The sequence below is a fragment of the Anabrus simplex genome, chromosome 8 (assembly GCF_040414725.1).
Source record: "Anabrus simplex isolate iqAnaSimp1 chromosome 8, ASM4041472v1, whole genome shotgun sequence".
In the NCBI taxonomy this organism is placed as follows: Eukaryota; Metazoa; Arthropoda; class Insecta; order Orthoptera; family Tettigoniidae; genus Anabrus; species Anabrus simplex.
The window spans coordinates 64,556,312-64,575,539 of NC_090272.1; the positions used below are offsets into that span (position 1 = coordinate 64,556,312).

Below are 19,228 nucleotides of genomic sequence, written 5' to 3' on the forward strand. Positions count from 1 at the left end.
TTTGAGTTCCCCTTAAGTGGAGTTTCCAAACACAAATCACCTATGTTTCTTTAGATTTACAGGAGATTACCAACACCCACTTTTTACGTCTGTAACATTTTACGTTTCCAAGATATTCTGTAGATATAGTCTTTCAAAATTTGTCACTCCTGTTTAACCGCCATTAATTGGATTTTCCAAAACTAAAAAATACGTGTTTCTTTATTTTTAAAGGAGATCCCATATACAAATTTTCAGTTCTGTAATATCTTTCGTTTCTGAGATATATGTATCCTCATTAAAGGCATTCAACCCATTTTTCACCCTTTTACACCCCTCCTATTGGGATTTACAGGAAACAAAAAAATACGTTTTCCTTTATTTTTAGAGGAGATTCTAACTACCAATTTTTACATCTGTAAATTTTAAAGTTTTAAGATGTATACACACTCATTTTAAAAAATTTACCCTCCCCCCTTTTTACCCCCCAATATTTGGATTTTCCAAAAACGAAAAAATGCGTGTGTTTATTTATTTTTAAAGGAGATTCTAAATACCAATTTTCACATATATAACCTTTAAAAATTTTGAGATAGATACACTCATTTTAGAATATTACTCCATTTTCACCCCCCCCCTCAAATTGGATTTTCCAGAAACAAAAAATACGTGTTTCTTTATTTTTAACGGAGATCCCAAACACCAATTTTCAGGTCTGTAATATCTTCAGTTTCTGATATATAAGTACCCTCATTAAAGGCATTCAACCACTTTTTAGCCCCTTTTCACTCCTCCTATTGCGATTTTCCGAAAACAAAAAAATACGTGTTCCTTTATTTTTAATGAAGGTTCTAAATACCAATTTTTACAGCTGCAAACTTTAAAAGTTTGGAGATATAGATTCACTCATTTTAAAAATTCACCCCCTTTTCACCCTCCCATTAATTGGATTTTCCAAAAACAAAAAAATACGTGTTTCTTTATTTTTAAAAGAGATCAAACGTACCAATTTTCAGGTCTGTAATATCTTCAGTTTCTGAGATATAGGTACCGGTATCCTGATTAAAGGCATTCAACCCATTTTCCCAATTTTCACCCTTTTTCACCCCTCCTATTGGGATTTTCTGAAAACAAAAAAATACGTGTTTCCTTATTTTTAAAGACGATTCTAAATACCAATTTTTACATCTGTAAACTTTTAAAGTTTTGAGATATAGAGCAACTCATTTTAAAATTTCACCCCCGTTTCACCCTCCCATTAATTGGATTTTCCAAAAACAAAAAAATACGTGTTTCTTTATTTTTAAAAGAGATCAAACGTACCAATTTTCAGGTCTGTAATATCTTCAGTTTCTGAGATATAGGTACCGGTATCCTGATTAAAGGCATTCAACCCATTTTCCCCATTTTCACCCTTTTTCACCCCTCCTATTGGGATTTTCTGAAAACAAAAAAATACGTGTTTCCTTATTTTTAAAGACGATTCTAAATACCAATTTTTACATCTGTAAACTTTTAAAGTTTTGAGATATAGAGCAACTCATTTTAAAATTTCACCCCCGTTTTCACCCCCTTAGCGAAGGAATATCCCAAAATCCTCTCTTAGCGAGCACCTACGTCTTAATATGAATATATCCCCAAAATTTCATCTCTTTATGTCCAGTAGTTTTGGCTCGGCGATGATGAATCAGTCAGTCAGGACAAGTTATTTTATATATATATAGATTGAAATAATAAATCAAACCTCTGACAATTTACATGAAAGGAGGACTATACAAATATTTCCCAACCACTTACACGGATTACAAATTCATTATAAAAAAAAAGAGATAAGATATCCAAGAGAAAGAAAGGAAAAAAGAGAAAATGCCGCAGGAAAGGAAAGGGACAAACAAGGAAAGGATGGATACTGCAATAAAAAGAGAAACCCAGAACGACAAGAAAGGGAAGATGTTCAGTTAGCAAATTCAAGTATACCAGCTGAAAAATTATCTGAGCAAAATGCAAATAGGCCTACTATATGCAGGTCACCACAACTTCCGTTATCACACAGATTAACACTAGGTAACGTAGTTCTACAGCCGAATAATCACAATGTAGTTCCATTAAACCAGTTTCACAATATCCCGAAGCACTGAACGAATAGAAGTGTGTGTACAGTAGAAGTCGCACAGTTGCCAATACACCACACGCACACTTCAAAAGAAAGTTGTTACGAAGGTCGTCAATGAAAAGTTTTAAATACAAAAGGGGCAAGTGAAATTTCGGCCTGGAAATGCCATGCTCCCAGTTTAATTTTGCAGGGAAAGTCTGTCCCAATGCAATTGACTGTATTTACAGTAAAAAAATCAGTTTGTCATACCTCATCATGAAGCAAATTGAACTGCCCGCAAATGAAGACTTCTGGGCACATGTAATTAAGGACGAAGTTGACGTAGGATGTTGCTCCCCCCACACAGGCCTAAATCCATCTCAATATTTCCAGAGGAAGGCCAGGTATTTATAGTGTGGAGTAGAATGAGAAATATATCTGGAAGATTCCAGAGATTAGTGAAGCATGCGCGAATAAACCAGGCGGTCACGTGACGTCAGCCGGCAAAAAAGAAGTTAGTTTATCGAAGATGGTGAAGATGAATAGAGTAGAGTTCATGCAAAGTATGAAGTATGCAAGTTCACAGAAGTATGCAAGTTCTAGTTGGAGAAAAAATGCAGTTTATATCATGATGAGGGTAAGTCCATACTAATCGTAGAAAAGAGGTTATGTGCGTGGCGAATTCATAACAGTAGTTGCCGATGAAGTGAAGAGTCCGTTACACTATCGAGCGCGGTAAGAGAGTGCTTCACAAGACCAGCACGGGACTACATTCACACCACGAACGCGTAGCGCAGTGATTAAGCTCTCCGCTTCACAAGCTCGTGATTCACGGATCAAATTTGTACCTTAATTAATGCCACGGTCGTTTTCTTTCCAGTCCTAGCCCTGCCATCGTCGTCACAAGATCTACCTGAATCGGAGCGACGTAAACCATACTGCGAAAACAAAACAAACAAAAAACGTACTTGGAGGATCATATTTCTGCCTGTTACAAAGTGAGTATTATAAACACTTGACTGAGCAGTCCCACGTTGTTTTAGTCCACTTTTCACCTTCAGAGTTTGGAGGTCGTGAAATACTGTGGAAGCCACTGAAGGCCGTCAGTAAGACCAGCTGAGAGTTGTTTCTTTAGATTTGTAGCCAATCCACTTTCTCCCTTACTTTATGATGACCACGAACTTTCGCTGGATGTCAGACCTTGAACCAGCCAAGATGAAACCTTGAACACATACACAAAGCCACGGTCATCAAACCCTCAAGAGTCTAGAGCTATAAGGCTAGTAACCCGCCTTTAGGGAACAATACAGGCTGTTGATGTGGAGGCCACTCCACCATGTGAATATGTTCGTCCAAAACTTCAATTTCTCTCGAACACAAGCTCCTCAGCTCCGTGACCCAAATTGAGTAGTCGCTGGTCTTCCATTTTCTCTCAGAATTGACATTTCTTTTGTCGCACGCCTCGTGGTCATGATCGTTAAGGCGTGAAGTCCATATGGTCTGACACCGTGGCTAGCTGGTTCGAGTCCCGTTGGTAAAAAAAAAAAATCCACCATCAGAATGGAGGCTGGTAGAGGTGGTGGTATATAATTTCTAATCAGTAGATTGAGTGCCAAAAGTCTGGATTTAATTCCAAACCTCTATGCAGTGTTCATATGGAGTGAGGACTGTTGGTGATTCGTCCGTCGGATGGAGATATTAAGCCTTGGTGCTATTCGAGGTGAGTTAGCTATGTGCCGGCACCGGGTTTCACTCCATCCCTTCTTACTATCATATACCATGACCGGCTCCGTTGTTAAATGGTTAGCGTGCTGGCCTTTGATCCAGAGGGTCCCAGGTTCGATTCCCGACCGGATTGGGATTTTAACTTTCATTGGTTAATTCCAATGGGTCGGGGGCTGGGTGTGTGTGCCGTCTTCATCATTAGAATTCATCACAGGTAGGGCCCCATCCTCACAGACGAAAATTAATCTCCCTTCATAGGTTCATACACGACTGCGTAGAGAAACGGGACAAGAGTTGGACACACAATCGTATTTCTTTTTTGTCAGGAGAGAATAGAACACATTAATGTTTTGCTGTTGTTCCTTCATATGATGGTCTGAATAAGGTCGGTTCTCAGGGGCGCGCGGGAAATAGTGGGTTCGAACCTCATTGTCGGCAGCCCTGAAGATGGTTTTCCGTGGTTTCCCATTTTTACACCAGATAAATGCTGGAGGTGTTCCTTAATTAAGGCCACGACCGCTTCCTTCCCAATCCTAGCCCTTTCCCTTCCTTGCGTTGCCGAATACGTTCGAAGTGTTAGTGCTGCGAAGTTAAACCACTGGCAAAAAATAATACAGGGTGTATCCGTGATGATGTTACACATGTTCAGTGAGGATGGAGGACAGCAAATGTATCAATCTGAGATAAGTAACCTATTCCGGAAACGATTGGATCAAAACTTAAGCAAAATTCTTCTCATTTAAGTCCGTTTACCTGCACAAGTTTCACAAGCTGCTCCATTTGCAACAAATGTTCGAAATGGCGTCCTCCCGCGTCAATGCAGGCATGGCGTTGTCGCACAAAGTTCTGTTGTACCCGTTCGCATATCCCGGTGTCGTTTGAACAGCATCGCAGGCAGCGAGAATTCTTGCCAAGAGATCCTCTTCAGTCTGGACAGGTGTCTCATACACAAGGCTTTTCACGTGGCCCCACAAGAAGAAATCAAGTGGGGTGAGATCAGGTAAACGAGTGGGCCACGAAACAGGACCGGCGTCTGTTAAGAACGGACGGATGTTAAACAGTTTGGATTATTGATAACTTTTGACTCGAACGTTTCCGGACTACGCCCTGTTATCTCAAATGAATCCATTTGCTATCCTCCATCATCGCTGAAAGTGTGTAACATCATCACGGATACACCTTGTATAGATCTCTCTATTATTATTATTATTAGCGTATGGCAAGGAAATTAAATACATAATATACAATGTGTACACAATAACAAAAACATTGATTCACTACAGGCATTAGTGTTATCTCTTATATCTGAATGTCCAACTTGTCAATCCACTGTAGTGCTTCCGCTGTTGGAGATAGGAAGTCATCCAAACTACCTGGATAAGCCCGCAGTTGACACTCGCTTACAATATGGGGAATAGTCTGGTGAGGGGCTCCACAGTCACATTCTGGAGATGGTACAAAGTTCCACTTGTAGAGAGAATCCCTGCACCTTCCATGACCTGTCCTGATCCTGTTCAGTCTGGACCAAGTTGCACGTGGTAGTTGGGATCCATTTGCAATATTTTCCCATCTGAAGATGTTATGCAGGGGCACGTTGGGAGAGTTATTCCAGCGGCCTTTCCACTCCTCCAAAGCATTGAAGTTGGAGGACGTCTTCAGAGCAGCATCACAAAGGGGTGGATGTCGTGATTTCAGTCTTTTGAGACTAAGAGCTGGTATGTCATTTAGAGCAGGTAGCAGAGGATTCTTGCAGATCTTGTTGTACGCTCGAACAAGAGCTCTGGATCTTCGTAAGTCAGGTGGCATTATTCCTGACAACAGAGGGAGCCAGTGAACTGGAGTTGATCTGATGGTGCCAGATATAAGACGCATGCTGGTATTCAATTGTGGGTCAATATACTTTGTATACGGACTATTCATCCACACTGGAGCACAGTAGTCAGCAGCAGAGAAAACCAGTGCTAAGGCTGAAGAGTGTGGATCAGTAGTAGAGTGTTCGCCTCCAAATCCCACAACCTTGGGAACAAACCCGGTGGAGGTAGTCGGACGTTTGAGGGCGGAAATGAAGTCCATTCAACACTCCATGTCGTACGATATCGGCATGTTAATCTCTGGTCACTTATTTGGTTTTTGCCCGACAAAATTAATTAACACTCAGCCACACATCACGGAACAGAGATCTACCATCTGGTAGAGTAAAATGGAACGTCAAAATTGACACACAGGCAGCATAAATGGCATCAAATTAAAATGCCAGCACACGGTAGCTGTATTATTTAGTATTATTTTTTTGCTATTTGCTTTACGTCGCACCGACACAGATAGGTCTTATGGCGACGATGGGATAGGAAAGGCCCAGGAGTTGGAAGGAAGCGGCCGTGGCCTTAATTAAGGTACAGCCCCAGCATTTGCCTGGTGTGAAAACGGGAAAGCACGGAAAACCATATTCAAGGCTGCCGACAGTGGGATTCGTACCCACTATCTCCCAGATGCAAGCTCACAGCCGCGCGCTCCTAACCGCACAGCCAACTCGCCCGGTGGTATTATTTTAAACTATTCTTGATTATATTTTAGAGAATGTGCCCGGCTCATTGGCTGAATGGTCAGCATTAAAGCCTTCGGTTCAGAAGGTGCAGATTCGTTTTCCGACTGGGTCGTAGATTTTAATCGCGTCTGGTTTATTTCCCCTGACTCGGGGACAGGGTGTTTGTATTTGTCACAGCACACCACGGTAGTGAAAATAGCTCAACATGTCTGGCATCAGAAAGGGCATCTGTCCGTAAAACAGAGTCAAATCCATACGAGGGACAAAGTTTGCACCTCGATCCCTCTAGGCTGTGGGAAAAGCGGTGGAAGATGATCATTTTCTTCTTAATTGTTTTATGTCGCACTGGCACAGACAGGAATTATGGTGATGATGGCGTCTGACAGGTCTAGGTCTGCGGTGGAAGCGAGCGTGGCCGTAATTAAGTCATAACCCCAGCATTTTTGTGGTGTGAAAATGGGAAACCACGGACAGTGGCCCACGCACTGTGGTTCAAATGGATAATGTAGAGCGAATTGTTTTTTCATGTCTTCAAATACTGAAACAGTATCTTCGAATGAATACAGAACACATCAAATTAGAAGAAAATGAAAAACATAACTGCCAGTGAAGTGTTTTCTTTTTTTTTCTTTACGTCGCACCGACACAGATAGGTCTTATGGCGACGATGGGACAGGAAAGGTCTAGGAGTGGGAAGGAAGCGGCCGTGGCCTTAATTAAGGTACAGCCCCAGCATTTGCCTGCTGTGAAAATGGGAAACCACGGAAAACCATCTTCAGGGCTGCCGACAGTGGGGTTCGAACCTACTATCTCCCGAATACTGGATACTAGCCGCACTTAAGCGACTGCAGCTATCGAGCTCGGTCCAGTGAAGTGTGATTAGCAGATGACACCTGCGCAAACATAAGTAATCTGCGTTCGTTTCTATAGAAACACACGACTCCACACTCCACAACGCAACGATTGGATGTGGAGGGCTCTTGTATCTAAATAAATCCCGTAAAGATGTAGTAATACAAATGTTATTTGCTTTACGGCCCACTAACTACTTTTACAGTTTTTCGGGAACGCCGGAATCGTAATTTAGACCCGCAGGAGTTATTTTACGTGCCAGTAAATCTACCGATACGAAGCTGACGTATTTGAGCACCTTCAAATACCACCAGACTGAAACAGGATCGAACCTGCCAAGTTGGGGTTCGAAGGGCAGCGCATCAACCGACATAACCCCGTCGTTTCACTCTTTTCTTAGAAATAGATAAAAGGGACAAAAATTCCCTTAGGCATACATTCTATTTTAACTCATTCATCGATACATGATATTTGAACGAATTGGATTTTTTTTCTATCACGATTTCCTTTCTTTTGCGACGTCGTACAGGAAGAACGTCTATCAATCCCTGAATGAAAATGCCCTGCTCATTCTTGGACTTGAAGTCATGAAATCGTACCAGGATTGCGTCTTGATCTGCGCCCGACAAGGACTGAAAGCACTGCATTCTACATCTGTAAAACAGAAACGTGATAGCATTTACGTTAAAATAAATTGGTTAGAATGAATATTAAATAATTTGCTATTCCTTGTCTCTTGAACAGGACAAAACATTAAAATAAAACATAACCTAAACGTGACTGAAATATATTAAAGCGAGATAGGGTAGTGCTTATTAGTTCATCTACGAAAATGGGGTTATTTTTGTAAACAGAAACATATAAATAACAGAATGAAACAGATACTAGAACATGCGGGACCAGTTTTCCTTCCTGCAATTTATTTGCCTTTGTAGTTCATATATTTTTCCCCTTTCAACCTTGCTGCTTTTATTTTATTTCTTTTCCACACACCCGGATCACTCCTTCCTTTTTTACTTCCGTCCATATTAATTTGACAACTTGAGAACAAACAATATTCCATCTATTACGACAAACCCACTACCTATATCACTGTTTTCACCGTTACATAACATTCAATATCCAGCTGTTAAATCAAATCATTGGTATCGACAATGAACGCGACATTGTCGCCAACATAATAGTTTATAGTGGGTAGTGTGTGTTCGTTGTGATATGCAGAAAGGGCTTCAGGCCTGGACTGAAGCCCTTCTTGCAGATATCACTTAACACTAGCAACTCATATCGGTTATGTGAATGATGTTGATCCACGAATATCACTGTATTATTTGTCACGTAATATTTGTTAGAAATTGAAGAAAATCATTGATTTTACTCGAATAAAGTCTCAAATCGGAGATTGATTAAGAACTACCGTTGTAACTAGCAAGAAATATGTATACGTATTTCATCATCATCATCTGTTTACCCTCCAGGTTCGGTTTTTCCCTCGGACTTAGCGAGGGATCCCACCTCTACCGCCTCAAGGGCAGTGTCCTGGAGCTTCAGACTCTTGGTCGGGGGATACAACTGGGGAGTATGACCACTACCTCGCCCAGGCGGCCTCACCTGCTATGCTGAACAGGGGCCTTGTGGAGGGATGGGCAGATTGGAAGGGATAGGCAAGGAAGAGGGAAGGAAGTGGCCGTGGCCTTAAGTTAGGTACCATCCCGGCGTTCGCCTGGAAGAGAAGTGGGAAACCACGGAAAACCACTTCCAGGATGGCTGAGGCGGGAATCGAACCCACCTCTACTCAGTTGACCTCCCGAGGCTGAGTGGACCCCGTTCCAGCCCTCATACCACTTTTCAAATTTCGTGGCAGAGCCGGGAATCGAACCCGGACCTCCGGGGGTGGCAGCTAATCACGCTAACCACTACACCACAGAGGCGGACTGTATCCGTATTTACTAGCTTTAAATAGGACTCCATTATGTTGCATTCCGCTGCTTGCGCCGTCTTTTGTTTCTTCATGAAGTCCAGGGCTGGCACCGATGAATGGGAGTGCGGGTATTTTGTTGAAAGAAAAGTAGCATGATCACTGGACCAATAAATCTTTTAATGAATCAGTTAGTGCACATGAAGTGACAGCCCATCAAATTACATCGAATAAGAAAAATCAATAAAACGACGCCAAAGAACTTCAGTGAGCAAAGACATCACACACGACAGTGTTAGACAAACAAAACACTTACGGAAGCGCTGCGGCGTAGCAGAAATAGTAGTTGTAAGTCAGTAAAGTATGTATTCTCTAAAATAAAATATTTCGTATTATTTCTTAATTAACCATCGATTTGATACTTTATTTGAGTAAAAGCAATTACTATCTTCCATTTATGACAAATATTACAGTGATATTTCGTGGATCAACATCATTCACGTAACCACTCATATCTTTGCCTGGGCATATGGAACTAAAGCCCTTTCATTACAGATAGATGTAATAAACTCTATTACACCATTTTTTTAGCAATAACTCATTTTCGACGAAATGTTTTACATATACCGATTCTTGAACAGGACACAAATGGACGTAAGAAGTTGTGTTCATTTTCATTAGTAATGTGAGATCATGCTGCCTCTGTGGATCCGTGGTAGAGTGTCGGCCTCCGGATCCCAAGATAGCGGGTTCAAACCCGGCAGAGGTAGTCGGATTTTTGAAGGGCGGAAAAAAGTCCATTCGATACTCCATGTCGTACGATGTCGGTGGTGGTGGTGATTATTGTTTTAAGAGGAAGTACAACTAGGCAACCATCCTCTATATAACACTAATCAGGGAGAAAAAGTGGAAGGGGTACGACACTTCGAAAAATGAAGATATCGGCCAAAGGAAGACTAGGGCCACGAAGGGCGTGAAAATGAAAGACTCCCTAGCCCTCGCAAACCTAATAGCGTCGGGGTCGGAAAAGAACAAGAGTTGACCAAGGAAGGTCGGATAGGAAAGATGAAAGTGAGGAGCCTGGCACAAGTAAGTGGAAGCAATGCCAGGACTGGGCTAAGGGCCCCATGTTCGCCAACCCACGCTCCAAAGTTCAGAGCCCCTGAGGCCCCTTTTAATCGCCTCTTACGACAGGCAGGGGATACCGTGGGTGTTATTCTGCCGCTCCCACCCACAAGGGGATCGTACGATGTCGGCATGTAAAAGATCTCTGGTGACACATTTGGTGTTTACCCGACAAAATTCATTAAATCTCAGCCATAGACGCCCAAGAGAGATCCGGTTTACTCTGTCTGCCATCTAGTGGGCCTAGAGTAAAACGGAACGTCGAAATTGACGAGCAGACAGCCAGATGGCGTCAAATCGAAATGTCTGCACACGGTAGCTGAGGCCATACGATTATTATTATTATTATTATTATTATTATTATTATTATTATTATTATTATTATTATTATTATTATTATGCTCATAAGTAAACAACCAACTAGATTACCATGGGTAACAGCAAATGTAACTCCAGTGGAGATAGAAAATAAAAATAACATACGTTGGCCGTAATATCCAGGAGAAATAACAAAGATAGAGAAAGCCCGAACGGCATTCTTTAGGATGAGTTACATTCTTTGTAATACTGCCGTAAGTTTAAAACTGAAAATCAAGCATGACGGACGTTATATATTCTCTGTTCTGCTTTATGGTGTAGAAAGGTGGTCCTCGACAGCATTAAAAAAGGACTGAAGCATTTCCAGTGTGGTTTATACACGTGCATCGATGAAGTGGGAAATGTGGAGATGCTGGAACGCATGAGAAAACAAAGGGAAATGGTGAGAAACATCAAGAATCACAAACTTGAACACCATACCATGCCTATGTCATGCGACGCAGAGAAATATCTCTTGCACATCATCAAGAGCGGGTTTTAGCGATATTAGGGATAAACGCGATTAATGTGTACATGATTCATTCATTAGCAAGCGATGAATGCCAATCTGACAGCGAATTTTTGCGAAATAAGATATTTGTACGAAAAGGCTAAATATTTCCGATAAATACGAAAACTTGTATGTTTAGTCTATAATTTTTTTAAACGGAGTGATTCTGCACTAAATTCTTGCAGTTCCTATTTCCACCGCGGATAGTAAGGGATTTTCCTGATAATATTTTCTTATAGAAAAGGATAATGAAAGAAGAAAGCATTGTTAGAAGTTGGTGATGCAAAGTAAAAGAAACTACTGTATTTCGTAATCATCATCATCATCATCATCATCTGTTTACCCTCCAGGTTCGGTTTTTCCCTCAGACTTAGCGAGGGATCCCACCTCTACCGCCTCAAGGGCAGTGTCCTGGAGCTTCAGACTATTGGTCGGGGGATACAACTGGGGAGTATGACCAGTACCTCGCCCAGGCGGCCTCACCTGCTATGCTGAACAGGGGCCTCGTGGAGGGATGGGAAGATTGGAAGGGATAGGCAAGGAAGTGGGAAGGAAGCGGCCGTGGCCTTAAGTTAGGTACCATCCCGGCATTCGCCTGGAGGAGAAGTGGGAAACCACGGAAAACCACTTCCAGGATGGCTGAGGTGGGAATCGAACCCACCTCTACTCAGTTGACCTCCCGAGGCTGAGTGGACCCCGTTCCAGCACTCGTACCACTTTTCAAATTTCGTGGCAGAGCCGGGAATCGAACCCGGGCCTCCGGGGCTGGCAGCTAATCACGCTAACCACTACACCACAGAGGCGGACCATTTTGTAATAAGTTGTGAATATATTTCGAAACCCTCTTTTATACAGTCTCTTGTCCACTGCTCACTAAAATATTGTTCCAGAACAGATTTTTCACACTTTGTATATTCAACCGTCGAAAATTGAGGCAAATGAATAGGCTTATTATTCCATTTCATTATTGGTATATGATTGACATATTGGCTCAGTACTTTTTTATTACGAGTCGCTTTACGTCGCACCGACACAGATAGATCTTGCGGCGACGATGGGACAGGAAAGGGCTGGGAGTGGGAAGGAAGCGGCCGTGGCCTTAATTAAGTTACATACCGGGCGAGTTGGCCGTGCGGTTAGGGCCGCGCAGCTGTGAGGTTCCATCCGGGAGATAGTGGGTTCGAACCCCACTGTCGGCAGCCCTGAAGATAATTTTCCGTGGTTTCCCATTTTTACACCAGGCAAATGCTGGGGCTGTACCTTAATTAAGGCCACGGCCGCTTCTTTCCCACTCCTAGGCATTTCCTGTCCTATCGTCGCTATAAGACCTATCTGTGTCGGTGCGACGTAAATTAAATAGCAAAAAAATTAAGTTACAGTCCAAGCATTTGCCTAGTATGGAAATGGGAATCAACGGAAAACTATCTTCAGGGCTGCCGAGAGTGGGTTCGAACCCACTATCTCCCGAAACTGAATACTGGCCGCATTTAAGCGACTGCACCTACCGAGATCGGTTTTATTAAAGTTAATGGTAAATTTTTTACGAAATAATTAACGATTTTTTAACAATTAATACAAAATTCTCCAATTTCATCAAGAAAAACGAGCAAAAAGGCATTTTCCAACAAGGTAATGAGCCATGACACAAGGCCAGGAGTGTGATGGAGTGTTTCGAGGAACAGTGTGGCGAGTTGCAATTAATGTGTTGGCCCCCAACTCGCCAGATCTTAACCCGATCGAACATATCTGGGATGTGATTGAACGGGGCGTCAGAGCTCATCGTCCCCCTCCCAGAATTTCCGGGAATTAGGTGACTTGTGTGTGCAGATGTGGTGCCAACTCCATCCAGAGACCTAACAAGGCCTCATTGCTTTCATGCCAAGACGCGTCGCCGCTGTTATCCGTGCCAGAGGTTGACATACCGGCTATTAGGTAGGTGGTCATAATGTTCTGGCTGAACAGTGTATCAATGTACTCAAGAATATGAACTTATTTTATGCTGCCGGGAGGAAATTAAATACTATGTTTTCCATACAAATGGTTCCGCATTATTGCGACTGAGAATGTTATAATCGTGGTAACAATATTGTCTTGAATATTTCTGTCCAGTCTGTACGATTGCCGCCATTCGACAAAATTTCTGGGGATGGTCCTTCTAGCACCCAGAAATAGTCCTCTTACTCGTACGTACCTGACACTGGAGGCTCTCTGGAAGTAAAGTATTGTTGGTGCATATATATCCTGTTTTTCCTTATGTACGTCTGCATTTAACAACAGTGATGTTGAATTTTATTTAGCGAATATCATAGGGATAGACAAAATTATCCATACCTAGATTTTATGACCATCCATTGATACCAACATTTATAATTCAAGCTCTTCACAACAACTGAACATGCATCATTTTGTCGATTCACCGCACGTTTCTTCTCACTTGTCAGACAGTGGGTGGAACTTCTCCTAGGTCTACCTGTCATTACTGTAGGTTGTGATAAATCCACGAAGAGCACCAACAGCAACAACTAGAGCAGAGAAAGCAATGAATAAACATTTTACACAACACCTTTCAGCAGATCTACGTGGAAGCTATCAAAGGAAGGTATTCTGATATCTGTTTTAATTGTGAAGGTGGTCAACGCCCTTACCCGTGGAGATGATCTAGAGATTCAGAGCTGTTGCTTTTCTTTCAGAATGTTTTCGAACGCTAGTTTGGAAGTTAGGAGGAAGCTGGAAGACACCAGCGGTCTCGCAGCCAAAGGAAGTAGGTTATGAGGACATAACCAATCAACCAAGGAGAATTCGTTCTGCCTTGACGTACTGACGAATGCATCCAGTTGCAATGATGGCTACCATTCTGAGTGAGTGTGTGCGGAGGGAGGGGGGTGAGTTGCGCTTTGTCTCCTTCGGACGCGCACTGTACCAAACACTTATTTGCTGATGCCTCCAAGGCTTCAGTCGTCCCCGCGACTCGGTCGCAGGCTGATCCTCAAAACAGTCCTTGACCTCGCCTGGAGTTCGGCTGTCACCCCAAGGACACCACCAAATACGATGAAGGTTTCTTGTTTCCTTGACTCAACGCAGGAAGCTTTCGTAGAGGTGATGGCCCCTCCCCGCCATCACCCGTGGCGACCATCCAGTAAGTCGATGCGCTTTGTCGCCCCCGGAATCCTTTCGGACGCGCACCTCATCCCGCGTATTTGCTAATATCTTCGAAGTTTCAGTCGTTCCCGACACTCGGGATTGAATCCCCAAACAGGGAGAGACCCTGTTCTGAGAAGCAGTGACCTCGTGTCGAGTTCGGCTGTAACCCCGACGATATTAACAAGTACAGTGGGGGAGTACCAGCTGCGATCACAGCAGGCTTCCCCGTAGTGATGGCCCCTCCCCGCCATCACCCGTGGCAACCATCCAGAGTCAGCACGCTTGATCGCCCCCGGAATCTTTACAGACGCGTGCTAGGTGAACGGGGAATAACGAAAACCTTTCTTATCCTTCTTATATCAACTGAATGCGGACCGCACAGTAAGCGACCTGTTCAACAATAGTACGTTTCTGTCCTGTCTTGGTGTTGACTGTGCACGGATGTGTTGTGACTATAGAGCAGAATGAAGGCTTCTCCCAGTCCCACTATTTCCTACCAGATCTTAAAATTATGTTACACTAAGGAATAAGGTCGTAAGAAATAACTGAGATTCTCTCGTATTATTATATTGTTTCCTACCGGAGGATTGTTGAATTGGGCTGTGAAACTCCTGCTCTCGCATTCTATTCTGGACACACATTCCTTTAAGGATATCAAATATTGTAGTACTGTTACTACCTTAATCCTGTAAATGATGTATCACGCTCAATGAACAGTGATTACTATGTACCGCTGCCATTTCCTCATACATTAATACGTTTTTGTGGCAATAATAAGTTTGTACGTTTCCTTAGAAACAAGACCGACATATCAAGCTTCCAAAAATTGAACCGAAATATGATTTCCAGTTATTCAGAGTACTTCCTTAATGATATATAGGCCGTATCGAGACTTTCATCGATCAGAGAGTCCACGCGCATGTCCCATAGAATCTAAATACTCCCTTAAATAGCTAAACAAATGTTCCCCTCTCACCTTACATCAAAACCAATTACAAATAACATGTTCAATTTAAAGTAATTTTAACATAATATGTATAGGCTTGAGTTCTCGCTTATTACGTTAAATTTCAATAATCATTCAGTAGCCGTAAATTAATCCATTCCTTTCGGTAAGAACCTGTGAACCTTATTGTTATACAAGAACATGAAATCCCCAGGGGCTCTTAACTTGGGAGCGTCGGTTAGCGACCACGGGGCTCTTTTGTGTCCTGGCATTGTTTCATTTTCATACCCTTCGTGGCCTTATTTTTCTTTGGCCGATAACTTTATTTTTCGACGTGTCGGATCCCTTCCATTTTTCTCTCTGATTAGTATTATATAGACGATGGTTGCCTGGCTGTACTTCCTCTTAAAACAATAGTCACCACCACTAGAAGATGAAAGTAATTAACATTGTCATTTTTTGTTCCATTCTTTTGCTGGTAAACTTACAAATATTCAAGATCTACAGGAAAGATTATATGTAAGGTTGGCAATATTTTTGCGTTTTGAAGTCTTAAATTTAGCATTTATTTTAGCGTTTATACATTTTTGAATGAGCTTTTCTATAGTGTTCTCAAGAAAACAGAAAATATGAGTTCATCAAAAGGTATAATATTGAGGTGAAACTAAAAATCGCATTTGCATAGAGCTAACAGTAAAATAAGAAAGAATGCAGCGTAGTGATACAGAGCATAACACAGAAAAACAAATGTATAATTGACTAGCAAATGGACCCGTGCTTCGCTACGGTATTCTATATTTTATACGGATTTCTACGTAAATTACTGTACACGCAGTGAGGAAGATTATATTAAATTGCATGTCTCTTAGCATTATCCGAGATAAACCACGGGGGTGACCGTATACGTTGCTTCCGATGTACGGTGCTCTTTGGGAAGTTTTGATGATAATGGCAGGCCACGTTTCCTACTGATATTCACAATCGAGTTCGGGAATTTCAACTATAACGACAGGCTCACTTACCTAATGCCATTCACAAGGGAGATGGGGAGTTTTCATTATAAAGAGAGAAATACACCGCAGAATGGCAGCTTGGCGTCTCTCTTGCCTTATACCCAACGAGCAACCACGCCTTTGTAGGAATGACAACGAAAATGGCATTACAGTACTTCCCTGCTGGCAAGCAGTCGGAGACGTTGCTATGGTAACCGGTAGGTTCGTTGTAGGTCATCAATGCAGAGCATGAAACCCGCAGAAAATAGTAATTTTCTCCATCAATTGAAGAGTAAGCGAATTATGTATATAACAAAAGTTGTTTAAAACGAAGGTACATTTCACACATAGTCTACGGATTTTACAGAAAATCAATAGTATAAGAGACAATTGAAAACCCCTGTTCTGGTCTTCCTATAAACCTCCAGTCTATTCGGTGATTTTTAAATCATAGGCATATCTCTGCTCCTGGATGGGTATACTCTAAATATGAAGTTTGGTCGAGATCTATCCATCCGTATTGCCGTGATGGTGGAGCAGACGGACAGACACGAAAGCTAAAAACCACTGATACGGTCTTGAGTTGACCTAAAACGGATAAATATCTGAAAAATTGGCAAAATAAACGAAATTACAGGCAGCGGACCACCTACAAGTTTATTTATATTGATACAGAAGCCAATTGCAACTGTCAAAGCTATTTTAAGTAGCTGATCAACCCTTGAGTTACGGTAACACAACAGCATAATTCTAATGTTTTGCTATAGCTGTGGTGCACAGTTGTCTTGCCCTTCTGATTGTGCATTTTCTTAATATATAAAGTGCTATATCGAAACATTTAAATACTTACAACTAATGTAATACCATTATTTTCCTGTTTTAGTTGGTGAAAAACCCTTCTAAGTATCCCGTTACACGCTCGTTCATCTTTAATTTGTCATTTCACGAGTGTGTCTGACACCTATTTCTGTTACCACTGCAACCATGATCGAAAACATTATTTCACTTCAAAAAAAACTGTCCATGCAGTCAACCTACTCACAAATATATTCTGTCTTTCGCTATTTGAAAATATATTTTTAACCACTGAATGGTTTGAATTGCTGAAAAAGAGGACATTTGGGATTTTAAGAAATTCTTCCTGGACGCCGGACAGAAGGTTAAATTGTAAGGCATGTCAGGGATTTTCTGGGCAATAATCACCGCGATCAGTGTGTGCCGGTAACATGGAGTGAGTCTTCGTTTTTATGACAACCACCAGTCACTTGGTTCTTTTGCAGCTTCCTTATCCTCTTCCACCTTTCACTCGAGGAGGCATGGATGACACAATCTCGTAACTCATTCAACCTTGAAACACCTCGCTAGGGTGGTGAGAGATTCATCTTTTTTGTGCCGTTACTTTCATTGCTCATTAAAATCAAGGCTAGTCATGAATCAGATGGCACTACAAGGAACTTCCTCAAGATCTACGTTATTACTTCCAGTCATGTGAAATGTTCAGATATTGTGAGATTAAATCATAGATCATAGAGCCTTTTCTCAAAGAGGTGTAAGATGCTTCAAGAATAGACTCAAGCACCCTGTCATTTTTGAGTAAATTTCTCTGTGGCGGTGTCCTATTTATTGATAAGCTTTATCTAATGAATATTGTGGCGTTGAAGCATTAGAAATATGTCAGTTAGTTGTGAATTTGTATGAATTCAAGTAACTAGGAGAAATCACTCGACCTTCAGAATAAATTGTGAATCATACACAGAGAGAATCTGTAGGCCTACATTATGTTTAAAAAGGCAAGTAGAATTACCTGGAACAGATATTAAACACACAAGTCCCGAAAGGAAAAACTAAGACTATACAACACATTAGTTAAACCTGAATCATTGTACGCATGGGAAAATTTTGACCGTTGGAAACATAGCACTAATTAAAGACACAGAAAAGAGAGAAGTCCGCCTCTGTGGTGTAGTGGTTAGTGTGATTAGCTGCAACCCCCGGAGGCCCGGGTTCGATTCCCGGCTCTGCCACGAAAATTTGAAAAGTGGTACGAGGTCTGAAACGGGTTTCACTCAGTCCCGGAAGGTCAACTGAGTAGAGGTGGTTTCGATTCCCACCTCAGCCATCCTGGAAGTGGTTTTCCGTGGTTTCCCACTTCTCTTCCAGCAAATGCCGGGATGGTACCTAACTTAAGGCCACGGCCGCTTCCTTCCCCCTTCCTTGTCTATCCCTTCCAATCTTCCCATCCCCTGCAAGGCCCCTGTTCAGCATCGCAGGTGAGGCCGCCTGGGCGAGGTACTGGTCATTCTCCCCAGTTGTATCCCTGCCCCAATGTCTGAATCTCCAGGACACAGCCCTTGATGCGGTAGAGGTGGGATCCCTCGCTGAGTCCGAGGGAAAAACCGACCCTGGAGGGTAAACAGATTACGAACGAACGAGTAGCACGCAAGCCAAAGTACCACCTCTTTTACACCCCCGGTAGTTTAACCCCCGCGTAGCTGCCATCTAGTTTACCAGCAGTTGGTTGAACCGGCCCTCAAACTAACACCTATGACCAGAAATAATAATAGCGCAATAATAATAATAATCATAATAATAATAATAATAATAATAATAATAATAATAATAATAATAATAATAATAATAATAATAATAATAATAATAATAATAATAATAATCAACTTTATCATTCCAAACACACGTGTTTTTAGTGTTGAACAATACAAACACAAATTCTTGTAAATGTTCATTGAACATGGATATCATGGGCCACAAGCATATTGAGTCGTCTTTGAATGCCAAATCAGTTCTTCGGTGGTTTAAGGCTTTGGTACTTTTACTCTTGCTAAACAACTCATTCAACATGGATAGACGCGACCACGCTAACTAAAGATATTCAAATTTTCAGGGGAGTGGCTCAAGGTTCACCGCTGCTACCTCTTTGAGGGATTTGAATGTTATTGAACACCGTTCCCAGTTTGGTGATTAGCTGAGGACAATTAGGCACTAAAAATTCTGTTTTAGGCAGCCTAAATAGGCGTTAGAAAGGTTAAA

At 41.9% G+C, this 19,228-nt stretch overlaps 1 protein-coding gene across 2 annotated transcripts in view; it reads left to right on the top strand.

Moving 5' to 3' along the window:
* LOC136878787 (beta-glucuronidase) overlaps positions 1-19,228 on the top strand; it is a 268,892-nt gene that overhangs the window by 132,352 nt on the left and 117,312 nt on the right. The gene's annotated exons all lie outside the window — the stretch shown is intronic.